We start from the raw sequence: 14,897 nt of genomic DNA, 5'->3' as shown, positions 1-14,897 counted from the left end.
TCCCCGTCGTTTATTTACATATCAGTTTATTTAGCAAGTACGCTAGTTTTTGAATACTTGTACCTCTTCAAAGCCATTTTAAAATATACCCAGGAGTTGTAGTACCAAAGGAAATTAATGAAGACAGCTATAAGTGACGCTAGAATATAATTCAAAGTCAACTACAGAGAGGAAGAAACAAGTTAATCTAAAAGTGCAACTTATAAATGACATCCAATGCCTACACTATTGAACGAACACAGACTTTGATTGATACCCCCTGAAAATTAGTTTAGTTATTAAAGTATCAATTAATCAATAATAAGTATATTTACAGAATGACGGGGAACTGTCCAGGGTGCGAACTGTCCTGACAGTGAACTGTCTTGTTATTGTTGTGAGGGTGAATTGTCCCAAAACCATCAATGGATTTATCCGCCAGGTAGCTCATACACTTCAGCCAGTCATGCATATCAGCCTGCCTGACAGCCTGCACTTGTTTCTTGTAGAACTCGTTTCGCAAGATATGGAAATTGATCACCTCAGCCCCATTGTAATGATTATTTTGTTCAACAAAATGCACCAGTTTATCAAAGTACACAGAAGCTTCCTTCTGTGAAACTTCCATTACCACACCATTCGGCACTTTGGCGCATTTGGCGCCTAGTTTGAATTTTTTAATTTTGATTTTTTTTTTTTTTTTACTTTTAGAATTTTTATCGACCTTCTTCAAAAATTCGTATTATTGGGATTTTTGGATTATCAGCGTTTGGATTAATGGACTTTTACTGTATTTTCATGTGATTGTGCCTATACAAATAATATTCAGTAGGGAAAAGATAAAAGAATGTCACTAGCACATCATTCACTGCATCATTAAGAAGTAGTACTAGTAATGTGGGCTGGGAATAATGGGCATTTTGTAATATCCATCACTTGTGGTGTCATACTGTTTTGTATATAATCTGAGTGATCCTTTTTTTTTTACCATGTGTACAGTCAGTATTATTAGCTTCATCTATAACACCATATGTCCTCTTGGGAACCTATCTAAAAGGAATGGCTGTGACTGTTACATCTCCAAGCTTCTTATCCCTGCTACTTAGCCCTTACAAAGTACTGTACTGTATATCTGCAGAAAACTGTACTGCAGAATACTTCAGAGATGGAGAGAACATTTCAACAAGTACCTAAATGTGAGGAGTAAGACAAATCTGTAATGATGGCAGTGGGGACAACTAAATCAGGGGAATGGATGACTGAGAGAAAATTGATCCATGAGTATAACAGAAAAATATAGGTAAATAAGAGCGAGGTATAAAGCATATGAGGTGAATGGTACAGTGTATGTGAAGGGATGCTGTACAGGGAACTGAACTGAAATGTATAGATTACCAAAGGCTACACACAACAGAGTGCAGTCAGTAAAAAGACATAGAGATCATACAGGTTTTACTTTAATCAAATTTCACATGGAGAGACAGGCTGACGAATGAGGATATAAAGGAGCATTGTGGTGTGGATGTGGATGTGATAGGAAGCATTATGAGGAACACACTGAGGTGGTTTGGCCATGTGGAGAGGATGGAGGGTGAAAGACTGACGAAGAGAGTGTATGTGAGTGAGGTGGAGGGGGGAAGAGGGAGGGGGAGGCCGAGGATGAGATGGAGGGATGGGGTGGAGAGGTATATGAGAGAGGGGGGTGTGAGTTGGGAGCAGGGCAGTGAAATGGCGGGGGACAGAGCGACTTGGAGGCGATTTGTTTGTGGCCACCCCAAACGGGATTGAGGCGTCTGGCAATACATAGATAGATAGATAGATTTTTTAAAAACTGGTTGGCTAAAATCGACCCTTTCCATCATTAAACACACTTAAAACGATGCTGAGGGACAAATACCAGTACTGTATTGGGTACATTTTACATTATTTAGGAAGTGGAGAGATGGCATCGGGCACAAGGGCTAAGGAGTAAATGTAGAAAAAACAAAAGTGATGGTATCCAGGGCTAGGGGCAGTACTGTCAAAGAGGAAGGAGAATGGCTATGTGTGATTTGCCACAAGGGCGTAGGAAGTAATTCCATCTTGTGCAGTGTCTGTAATAAGTGGGTGCATAAGAGATGTAGTGGTATTAGACGTAGATTGCGAGATAACGCTGATTTCATGTGTGCGGTGTGTCAGAGAGAGCAGGTGGAGATTGACAGGCGTGAAAGGATTGAACTTGCTGGTGGGTCTCTTCAGTGTGTGGAAGAGTTTTGTCATTTGGGAGACATGTTATGTGCTTGTGGCAGGGCTGGAGCTAGCTCTGTGGCTAGAGCAAGGAGTGGTTGGAAGAAGTTCAGGGAGCTGTTGCCTCTCCTGACATTGAGAGGGTTCTCCCTCTGTGGTAAAGGATCTCTGTATACAGCTTTTGTTTGGAGTGTAATGCTGTATGGTAGTGAGACCTGGCAGTAAAGGAAGAGGATATTCACAAGCTCAAATGTACAGAAATGACAATGATTAGGTGGATGTGCAGTGCATCCCCAAGTGTGAGGCCTGGGAGAGCTAGGTTTATGATGGAAGAGTTGAGGAGTAGGTTGGGACTGGACTGTATTGGTGCTGTGATGAGGAAAGGCAGACTGAGATAGTTTGGGCATGTGGAGGGGATGAATGATGATAAATGGGTGCTGAAAGTGAGAAGTGTTAATGTTAGGGGTAGGGTTGCGAGAGGTACACCGAAAAACACCTGGGACGATGTCATTCAGTGTGACCTCAAGGATGAGGGACTGAATAGGGAAGCTGCCACAGATCGAGCAGCATGGAGAGCCGCCATTAGGTGACCAAGACCGATGCATAGAGTCTTCAAAAACTAAACAAAACGATGGAGCTAGAAAAGGACACCTACATTTGGCTGCACTGATATAACCGAGCTGCTCCCCTGCCCAGTTATACATACTTCCCTCAACTCCCTCCCTCTCCTCTAAAAGGAGAATGGTGAGCTACAAGAAGATGGCATCTCTGGCCTGTAATCCACTGGGTTCACATTCAGATAAGCCTAGGGTTGTGGTTACTACTACATTACTGTTTATAACACTACTTACAGTACCTGTACTGTACTGTACCATACTGTACAATATTCTCACACAATCACTCTTAACCCAAAATTTATTGGACCAAACAATGACATGAAATCACAAATTATCAATCACCGCTTACTTCACTCAATTAAGCACACAGAAAAGGGACACAGTAATATAATAACAGCTGACACACTATTGTTGGTTAATTTTCAGCTGACAAAGCTGGGCCACTTCCACACCTTGAATACCAAGTCAAGGGCATATGAAATTCTGTAAGCCTTCATTATGAGGTAGGAATCTCCTTGGTTGCTTGTCAAACTGACTCTCATCCAACTACATTTGGCCATCAACTGAGCTGAAAGAGGTTAGGATCAGAGCCGGGTTAAAACAAACATGCAAATACAGTATGTTGTTACCTGGTTCATAGCACTTCTGTATATTTGGTGCCATAATGATGCATGACATCTTGCCCATTAACTTGGTTGTCTGCTTCAGCCCACACACAAACCTCTGCCTGTCAAAAAAAGGGAGTTACAATTTGGCCTAAATTAATAGCATGAATCCAATGATGTATTAATCAACTGTATTTTCATAACTACCAGATTATTTCATTTTCCTTTGGAAGACTTTCTATGGTGATGGGGTTGATGGAGGGTATTTCTAACCTTTCTACTTCAAAGTCTCTCTTATGCTGAATAAAACTGTATCATGAGAGAATAAAATAGAAAATATCACTCTACTTTAATAGGTTAGAGCTGTTTCACTTTAAAAGCTGTTTCATTATTCTGCTGCTGATGAATTAACATCTATTAGTGGTAGGTGGGGGCGCTCACCATCCACTCACTCGACGTAGTGCTGCTCTCAGGTGACTGTCCTTTCCTCTCTTCTTTTCTTCCTTCCTCTTCTTTCTTTCTTTCTTTCTTTCTTCTTCCTTCTGTCTACAGGTGACTCTGCACTGACTGACATGGCAAATGGTCTCCTGTACATCAGGAAACCATTTACTACACTGGGTGATAACAACATAACCAAACTATGGCACCTGGTGGTTTAGTGGGTAACTATGGCACTCCTGCCAGATTAAGCCAATGCAGGTTTATATCCAAGGGTTGGTTGGGGTTTATTGCTCATGTAATGCCACTCAGCGATGAGTGAGGCTGGTCACTCTCATCTTAAATGTCTGGACCAACTTGCCTAGCCCTGGGCTCCTACACTCCTCATGGGGCAACACAGGATTAGATAATGATGATGATGATGATGACGATATTCACTTAAAGTTACTTATGATTCATTATAAAGTTGCTCGCAAGTTAGAAATGAATGTTTTTAAGCTTTAACCACTCAGTCACAAACCAGAAATATGTCTCACTTAGGGCAGTTTCACTTGAAGCAGGTGTTGGCAAAGAACGCCTTCATGTGCCAGTAGTCCGGTACCTATATAACTCGGTGGTTCCACTGCCTGGTTTTACAAACAACCATCAATTTCCTTCCCATCCCCCAATTGAAAAATGGTGGACTGCATAAAAATGTCAGCTTCAGCCTATAGTCCACTGGCTTCCTGTTTACATAGGCCTGGGGTCACTACTACTACTACTACTACTACTACCTGTGCTACAACAGCAACAACAAAAATTATCAACTGACTTGATGGCACCCTTGGCAGGGTCCCGTGCATACAGTCGCCTCTGGAACAGAACCACAGCTTTGAGCAATTCTGCTGCCACTTCATTAATTTCATCTGTCACAACATGGGTGCAGTACCTGGGGAGAGGCGTCAGATTAGAGGGTTTTCTCATCAATTCACCCCCAAGGTTAATCCATCCTAAGTCATTTCATTCTTACTAACCTAACCTAACTTGACCTAACCTTCACTAACTGAACATTACTACCAGTAAATCTAAGGTAATCTAACTTAACATGCTGGTAATATAATCTTACCTAACCCATGCTAACCTAACCTAACAACATAACCATATCTAACCTAACCCAACCTAGCCATATCTATATCTATGCTAACCTAATCTACTTACATAAAACCCGTAAAAAATAGACCAAAAAAAAGACTGTAAAAAGTTTACTAACATGCAGTAAAAAGTTTACTGTATAACAGTGTCATCAACACCGGCCACAGGCACCCACATCCAGTCATGTATTTTAAAGGCTTTATGTGTTTTTGTCTTAATTTGGGTTTTTCATACTGTACTTTACAAGTAATATACAGTACAGTATATATCACATACCTGTCTATATAGTACAATATACAGTACAGTGTTCAGTGCATAAGTTATGGTAGTCGCTTAATGTCCAGATCACTTAACATCCTATTTTTCGGAACGTACTGTGGACACCGAGTGGCAAATACCTGTATAGCATATGACCACACCAACTAAGCACACTCCCTTCTACCCTATTACCAGTAACAACATACTACCTAACCAATATTCAATACATCAGTGCACCTAAACCCCACTATACGATCTTCCATTGTGCAATTGTTTGCTTATATGATCTTAATATTTCGGCATCTTTTTCGACAAATAATCATCAATTTCCCATATAAGATTGCTATGATCCCTACATCTGATATACAACTGACTGTTTTTTTTTCCACGAACGTAACTTAATCACACAGAGGGATCTGACTGCATTCAAGTGGTTCACAATTTAAAAAAACACCTACTCTCTAAAATTACGTTGATGGACGGGATCTGCCAGCATCTTCAGTTCCTGAAATATTATCCACCGGGCTCTCTCTGCATTCATGCGCGTCTCACCCTTGGAATTCTCATCGTTCTCTTCTTTCTTATCTATTTCACCATTATTTCCACTGTCTAGGTTTTTCTCAGCCTTAGATTTTTCCCCTTTCTCTCGTTTCTTATCTACGTCACACTTAGTTCCACTGTCTAATATTTTCTCAGCCCTCAATCTTCTTCCTTTCTCTTCTTTTTCATCTATTTCACCCTTGTTATCACTGTCTAATCTTTCCTCATCACTGGATTTTTCTCCTTTCTCTTGCTTTTCTACTTCATCATTAATTAAACTATCCATCTTCTTCCCATCACTATATTTCTCTCCTATCTCCTGTTTCCTCTCCTTTTCACCCTTCATTTCACTGTCCAGTTTATCATCGTGTTCAGTTTCCCCCACATGGCTCGTCTCCTCAGTCAGTGTCGACTCCTTCCTAACGATCTCTTCATCCCGTTTCATCCCCTCCTTCTTTTCTTTCTCCTCCTCCTCGACAGGTAACAGGTCCACTGGTGTTGATGAGCTTGTAGGAGGTTGTGTCTTCTGTCTCTCTATGGCTCTCTTTGCTTCTGTTGAGTTGAGAAGGAAAAAACTGTAATTACATTATCATCATCGTCAACACATGGAAAATAACCCATTCTGCCCATGGTTGTCATTTCTATTTATTCTCGCTACCACCAGATGATATCCAGGTAATTTAGTTATGGGGTATGTCTATCCCCCTTTCTTAATACTGACTATGACAAAACACAAGAATAAGTTTCAAAGCAAGCCTGAGGACAGTAAATCAACCAGGGGGATGAGGGTGGGTTCATGGAATGTGGGAAGTTTGAGAGGAAGAGCGGGGGAAGTCGTTGAGGCATTCAGTAGGACGTGAGTGGATGTGGCGTGTTTGCAGGAAGTCTAGGAAAAGAGAGAGTAGGTTAATTACGTATGAGTCTGGGGGAAATAGCAGTCAGATAGATTATTTTCTGGTTAGGTGGGCTGATAGGAGGTTAGTGAGGGATGTTAAAGTTATAGAAAGTGAGGAGTGTGTCCAGCAGCAGAAACTATTGATTTGTGATATGGTGCTTAAAGAACAAGAGATGAAAAAGAGGACTTATGTACCTAGGAGGAAAATATGGAAGCTGAAAAACCAAGTACAGTAGTAAGGGATGCCTTCTACAGCGAGATGAGGAGAGTGGTGGCTGAACAGGGAGCTGTAGACAGAGGCATTAATGAACAGTACAGAGCCCTCAAGAACAATCTCTTGACAGTTACTAAGGTAACATGCGGTTGGACAAGAGGACCACCAAAATATAAAGTAACCTGGTGGTGGGATGAGGGTGTAGAAGCTCCAGTTAAGGAGAAAAGAAGGTTTTTCCTGGAATGGACGAAGGGTGGTAGCAAGGAGGAATTCTTGACTGCCAAGCGTAGGGCTAGAAGAGAGGTATACAAGGCGAAGTCTGAGTCACAGAGACTTTACTTGATAACCTAAATCATGGGGAAAGGAAAAATATGACATTTAAGGTGGCAAATCAGATGGAGAGGGATAATCGGGATATTATAGGTGAGCAGTGTGTGAAGAATGATGAAGGAAGGGTAGTGGTGAACAGTGAGGATATTAAAGATGCATGGAGAGAGCATTATAGCCAGTTCTTGAATGGGGAGTTTGACTGGGACAGGGAAGGTTTGGAGCCAGCAGATCCAGTGTTTGACCCTTGGCCTATGAATAATGCTGCTACTGTGAGTAAGGCAATAGCAGGATGATGGTGGGGAAGGCAGCAAGTGTGTCTGGGTTGACTGCCGAAATGTTGCAGCCCTTAGGAGATATAGGGGTGAGGTTAGTCACTGACCTGATAAATATGATTATTTGTGAGTGTGTTGTCCCATATGATTGGCTGGAGTATAATTGTAAATGTGTATAAAGGGAAGGGTGATGCCCTGGAAAGAGGAAATTATAGAGGTACACTCAACCCCCTGCTATCGCGCCTAATTGGTCACAGGAAACGCCCGTGATAGCTGAATGTGTGATAGCTGAACTGAACAATCAATGGGAAAATTTCTAATTGGTTTTTCGGTGGCCCATTTTTCTAACTTTTAACCACTTTATGCCTATGATTTCCTGCCAATCTCTTCTCTAACATGAAATAAAGCATTATTACATTAATAATAACAGTATAATGAATAAATAAACAACATAAAAGGCCATCAAACTTTTATAAGGATTACGGCTTGGGTGGTTTGATGGGTTCCGAGGCTTGGGAGTGGCTTAGTTGCCGCCAGATCTCTTTGGCTGTCTCCATTTCTTTAGCGTCCACAGCTAAAGGGGGTATCACATGGTACCTTATATCAGGAATGGCTGAGGAATTTTTAAGTGGAACAAAACTTGGACGCTATCACACATGTTCCTCACACTGTCGTCAGAGCCCCGTCTCAGTTGTAAACATGTGATTATTTTATCGACATCACAGTTTTTTCGGCATAAGAAATATTAACTCTTTATAAGGGTTTCAAAACGATTGATATTTATTCTAAAATACAATATTAATAAGTATTCAGCGTTAGGCTAAATTTCAATGCTGTAGTACAATATATTCTTTCGAGCCGAATGGGTTTTGGTCACTGTTTTGCCCGTTGTGTCCTCAGCAGGAATCCGTTCAGATGCATTCCAAATGCCCGTGCTATAATCGAGAATTTTACCACGTTACCGTTCCGATTAACCATCGTATCCTCTGCAAACCTCGTATGAAGTGCCGTGTGAATAAGTTTCGCTTAGCCTGTCTTCAAACTCGACGCGTGATAGCGGTCTTGGGGTGCGTGATAGCATGTATGGTTGTGCATTTGATGTGTGCGTGATAGCAGATAAGCGTGATAGCTGAACGCGTGATAGCAGGGGGTTGAGTGTATAATGCTTTTAGATCAGATAATGAAGCTAATGGAGAGAGTTTTAGAAGGTATGATTAGAGAAAGAATGAATATTGATGAGATGCAGTTTGGGTTTATGCCAGGTAGGGAGACCACTGATGCCATATTCATTGTCCGACAGCTTCAGGAAAAATATATTGATAGGATAAGGGGTCTGTATTTTGTTTTTGTTGATTTGGAAAAGGTCTTTGACAGAGTCCCTAGAGAGGTGGTGAAGTGGGCAATGACAAAGCTTGGCTTGGAGGAGTGGCTGGTTAGGGTGGTTATGGCTATGTATGTGGGTGCTCGCACCCAGGTAAGAGTGAATGGAGATTTCAGTGATGAGTTTTCCGTGAATGTTGGTGTGCATCAGGGGTCAGTTTTAAGTTCCATGTTGTTTATCATGGTACTTGAAGCCCTTTCATGTGACTTTAGACACGGACTCCCATGGGAGATGTTGTATGCTGATGATTTGGTGTTGATTGCAGAGAACGAAAGGGAGACGGAGGAAAGGTTTAGGAAGTGAAGAGATGGTATGGGGCACAAGGGCTTAGGGGTAAATGCAGATAAAACAAAAGTGATGATATCTAGGGTTGGTGGCGGTACTGTCAAAGACGAGGGAGAGTGGCCATGTGCAGTTTGCCACAAGGGGGTGGGAAGTAATTCTATCTTGTGCGATGTTTATGATAAATGGGTGCACAAGAGATGTAGTGGTATCAGAGGTAGACTGCGAGATAATGCTGATTTTATGTGTACGGCGTGTCAGGGAGAGCAGATGGAGATTGTCAGGCGTGAAAAGATTGAACTTGCTGGTCCGGATGATGATGATGATGATGATTATCTATCTATTCATCTATCTATTGCCAGACGCCATAATCCCGTAAGGGGTGGCCATTTGACTTTGAGTTATTTGTTTTACAGGGAGGGGCACTAACCCTTCACCAACCCACTTGCTGACACATTGGGAGCACATATGGTTTGGTTATATGGTTACCACCCAGCGTTGTAAATGGTTCTTGGCTTACAGGAAACCATTTGGCTTGTCACTCAATGTAAAGCCAACTGTAAAGGAAAGAAAAGCAATAAGAAGTGACAGGAAAGATGGGAGAAATAGGAAGAGAAGAGGGCAGGCACAAAAAAAGAATGATAAAGGCTAAGGAAGAAGTAGGCAGCACTACACCAAGTGAGTGGATGATGGTCGCCACCACCTACCACTAATTATTATTATTATTATTATCATTATTATTATTATTATTATTATTATTATTATTATTAATGCAATCTATCAAAACACTGAATGTAAAAACACACCATGTAAATTTACCTACCATTAAATATAATTTTAAATGCTGCTATTCTATCATCCTGCAGTCTTTTAGCTGCTTTCTTCAGTTTTGATAAATTTTTCTTCTTGTTGGCTCTAATTTTCCCTCGTCTCACCTGAAATTGAGAGAAAAAATAAGTGTGGCATAGTGCTATTCATTTTTTATTCCAGGTTAATACATATTCCAGCACATGAACTCCTTTAATGGTAGTACAGTAGTAGCTTTGCAGCCCTAGGTTCATCTGAATGTGAACCCAGTGAACAGCAGGCTGGAGCTGCCCCTATCCTGCAGCCCACCATCCTTTCTTCTGGGGAAAGAAAGGGAGGTGAGGGACATGTGTATAACCAGGTACAGTAGTTCCAATACCCAATCCTATCAGTGTCACCCACCACATAAAGGCATCATTCTCCATCATCCCTTTGATGATGCTGGTAGTGCCTTCATGTGATGGCACTGATAAAACCATGCAGCTCCACTGCTTGATTATACGAATGTCCCTTACGTCCTTCCTTGTTCCTCTACGTGAGGTTAGTTGACTCCAGAAAAAGAGTAACTTCTGCCTGCTGACCTCTGAGTTCACTTTCCAGATTACGCTGGGGCTACAGCAGCCACTACTACTACTATTACTACTACTACTACAGTACTACTACTAAACCCTCTGATGCAGTGATCATATTTACAAATTTACTGTATTCATTCTTGGTACTTCCAGACTATTTTATTCAACTCTGGGATGATGTCTGGTAACAGGATTCACAAAGGCTATATCTAACTCCAGTTTGAAAAGTCTCTCCTTTGTTAAATAAAATGGTCATAAAATGCAAAAAAACAAAATGCAAATACATCACTGGAATTAACTGATTAACCCCATGAATTTTGTAATGTACTGTTTAACTTATTCAAATTTCTGCCAGACAATGGTAGGCCTAATCATATTAAGAGAGTCCCCAGAGAGTAATGGAGTTAATGAAGGCTATGCTTAATTCATAGTCATCATCATCATCATCATCATCATCATCCAGACCTCACTTCCCACCTAAATCCTCCAAACTGAAAATGTCTTTCATGCTAAACATTAAAATCATCCAAAAACAGCCATGTGAAGAGGATAGGGAATGAAAGATTGACTAGAAGAGTGTATATGAGTAAGGTGAAGGGAGTGGCAAAGGATAAGAATGAGGGATGAAGTGAACAGATATATGAGAGGAGGGTGCAAGTTGGGGGAAAGGCAGACAAATGACAGAGGACAAGGCAACATGGAAAGGATTTGTTTGTGGTCACCCTTTACAGGATGAATGCATCTGGCAACAGACAGACAGTCTCTTTCATTAGCTAAATTCTTACCGTATATTCTTGTCATCTCACAGTGAGTTTATTCAGTTTAGGATATACTTTTGAACTGGCAGGGTTAGATATAGCCTTAAATAACCTCTTTAACAAATGCAAAGTTAAGTACATACCACTTTGGCAGAAGCTTTTAGATCCTTTGAAAATTTCTGGAAAAAAATAAAAGAAAGCTAAATTAGAACTTATTGCATGATGACCCTCAAAAATCCCCTAACAGTTGACTTTCACCCAAAATAATGACCACAACACAATATATATAAAGCCTGTACTGAATGATACAGAACAGTGATTATACAGTACTGTACTATTTTCATACAAAGAATTTGTACATTTATGCATAGAATTATAAATGACTGGAACAATTTACCAAAAAATGTTGTGATTACCACTTCTATAAATGTTTTCAAGGGTAGATATAACAAATTTATATCAGATACAAAACTGGAGGTGGGCAATAAGACCTAAGTGAATCATTAATGAATCCCATAGATTATACTGAGGAGTCTATTGTTTGTAAATGATCAGGAGTGCTGTAAATGTTGCTCATTCATATGCTTGTATTACAAATTAAGATTTATATTAAAGCTGATGCTTTAATGTAATGAAGAAAAGTTCACTATTTTTCAAACATATTTTTATGTTCTTTTCACTTTAACTTGGCCCAGATTCTTGTCCTTTTGCAGCTAATTTCATACAGATCAATGGCAGAATGAGAGAATGCTTCAACTTTACACTTTTTTATACCAGTAACATTTCTATAACTAGCACCGCAATCTAGTGTTAATCTCTTGTTACAACTCTGCACTGTTAAAATGAGGGGTACAGTATAGCTATAGTTATAATTCTTATACCTTAGCTTGGTCCAGATATTTGTCCTTTGCATCTTACTTCTTATAGCTCAATGGCAGGGAGGAAAAATATATACAGTATACAGTACTATGACCTTCCATCCTTTCCATAGGACTTCTTTGTGACAAACACCATATTCTACTCCAGTGCTGATTTTCTCTTTTAATAACAGATGGGTAGAGGAAGGAAACCAAACTAAATATAGAAGAGAAAATCCATACACCAGACTACAGACGTCCTTCATTCATAAAAAATCTGTAAAAGTTGAACCTGAACTGCTAGGTGTTGAAGTCTGAGGGTACACTAATCTGAGGAAGCGAATTCTAAAGTGAAGCCGTTACAGCTCTCTCTGGGACAAATAAATGTAAAACAAAGTAACCACACACTGGAGTTTGATTCTTACCCTTTGAGGGACCTTAGTTTTTAGCTTTTTGCGATTCTTCAGCTCTTCAGCAAATGCCATGAGATCAACCTCAATCAGGTCCTTTGTCTTCACCTTCTTCTTGACCGTGCTGGTGGGCAAGGCTTCAGCTCCTTGGGGAGAATCAACAAAACTTCTCTCGGGTACTGTTTGCCTGTTCCTCTTTACTGTTTGTAGTGCACTGCTGTAACTAACAAGTCCCACTTGATTTAGCATACTGCTGTCATTTTTAGTGGGTGATACATCGCTTCTGTGCTGAGATTGAACAGTATAATCCGCCATCTTGGTCCCAGCACTTTTGCCTTTGGATGCATCAACTGTAGTGTCAGGATGATCTGCTGCATGAGAACTGTAGGTCCTCCTTTTAGGCACTGCCCCTGTGGAACTAGTCTTTGTCCAGTGTAAGGCTGGGTACTCATTACTCAACATTGGTACCTGCTGACGACTAGATATGGCTTTCTGTGAACCTCCAGACAAAGCCTTCTCTAGGAAATCTCTCGTTACCATGGTTACCTTGGAGTCAGATTTGAGTCTCTGCTGAGCTTGCTTGATCTTAGTCTCACGCTTCCTGATCTTCTCTTCCTTTTTCAGCTGCTTGGCCTCTAACCATTTTTTAGCAGCTTCTGGATCAAGAGGCTTCTGGGATTTTCCTTCTGTAGTATTATTAGCATCCCCTGGTTTTGTTTTCCTGGCATAATTTCCTTCACGGTGTTTCTTGTCAGTGAATGAATTGCTACTTATATTTTTCTGGTTTTTATCATTTACATGAGATATATTTCCCCTTGCTCCTTGAGGCTCTCTATTATTTTGGACCTTTCCTCTCCTCTCATGTATGTTACGTTTGCTCGGATCTCTTGTCTGAAAAGAGCCCATGTCTGATATGTCTTTTTTATTTGAGACTACAATAATACCACTTGCTGTTGTCTTCATAGCACTCTGTAATTCCTGACCTTTCTTACCATAATCTCTATTTAATGTTTTCTTCTCGGTCCGATGTGAATGAGCCTTCTCATCATGTAACTCTTTGGGTTTGGGTTGCTTCTTTTTTGCACCCTGTACTTGCCATTCAAAAGTATCATCAATTCCTGATTTTAAGAATGAATTAGCTATAGCGTCATTAGTTTTCGGCAGAGAAAGGATATTTCCATTATTTTTAGGCTGAGTATGGATACCATCTTCAACTCTATTTTCAACTTTCACAGACGTATTACTATGAGTGGGAGTTTCAGTAGTGGACCCTGATTCCAGTTTCTTGGCTGACTGACCATTATTCTGTCTGGCTGGAGGAGTTCTTTCTTTTGTCAAATTAATGTCGACTTTCTCCGCAGCATTCATCCTGTCAGACTTCCTGTGTTTCTCGGGAGGCACTTTTATGTTTTTTTCCTTATTTTTCTGGGATTTTCCTTTCTCATTATGTGGGTTATCACATGCATCTGTACTATACTCAGAATAAGAAGAGTTTGAACCTTGAATCTGCCAAGAGTTTTTATTCTTAGGACTACTTACATTTTCTCTGAAAGACATATCAGTACTGTTACCTGACTGGACATTTTGTGGATTTCCTATTTCTGGCTCTTTCTTTTCATCCTTTGCAGATGTCCAAATATTTGGGCTACTTATATTTTCTTTTTGTGGTATGTCACTGCTGTTATTTGACCAGACATTTTGTGCCTGCCCCATTTCTGACTCTTTCTTTTCACCCCGTGCAGAAGTCCAAGTCTGTGAGCCACCAAGCGAGGGCCACTGTTCAATCTGTGAGATGCTGAAAGGTGAAGTTTTTGCTTTCTGTGTAGCTCCATCATTGTGACTGCGTTGAAGGATTTTCTTATACGTGACTGTTTCATCCCTTGATGCATTTATTGATGGGCTGCTGGAAAAATACACCTCACCTGTGGCAAAGTTATATTTCTTAGCCTTGTTCCTGTCTTTTCTTGGTGTATCTTTTTTGGACTGATATTTCTCTGCTTCCTCTCCCTCTGCCTTATGACTTGTCAGGGATTTTGAATCAAGAGGGTGGTCATGAGCTGCTAAATTTGTGGATATACTGGTACCCTGGGCCTCCTCTTTAACACTCCAATTACTGGAATCTGAAGCTCTGAGTCTCCAGGCAGTTGTATCATTTTGAGGTGACACTGATCCACGTTCAGTAAATCTGTGTCTGTGACCATGTTTACTATAGTCTTTCTTTACACCTGACTGAGAATTTAAGTTATATTTGGACACAGCAGCAGTAGCATTCTCTGGCTGCTGATCCTCCTGAGTAAACCTGGGGCTGTCACTCTTAACACATTT

The sequence above is a fragment of the Coenobita brevimanus genome, chromosome 105, assembly GCF_032717465.1.
Source record: "Coenobita brevimanus isolate Jiangsu-jjx chromosome 105, ASM3271746v2, whole genome shotgun sequence".
Classification (NCBI taxonomy): Eukaryota; Metazoa; Arthropoda; class Malacostraca; order Decapoda; family Coenobitidae; genus Coenobita; species Coenobita brevimanus.
Note: the sequence above shows the minus strand (reverse complement) of the source record.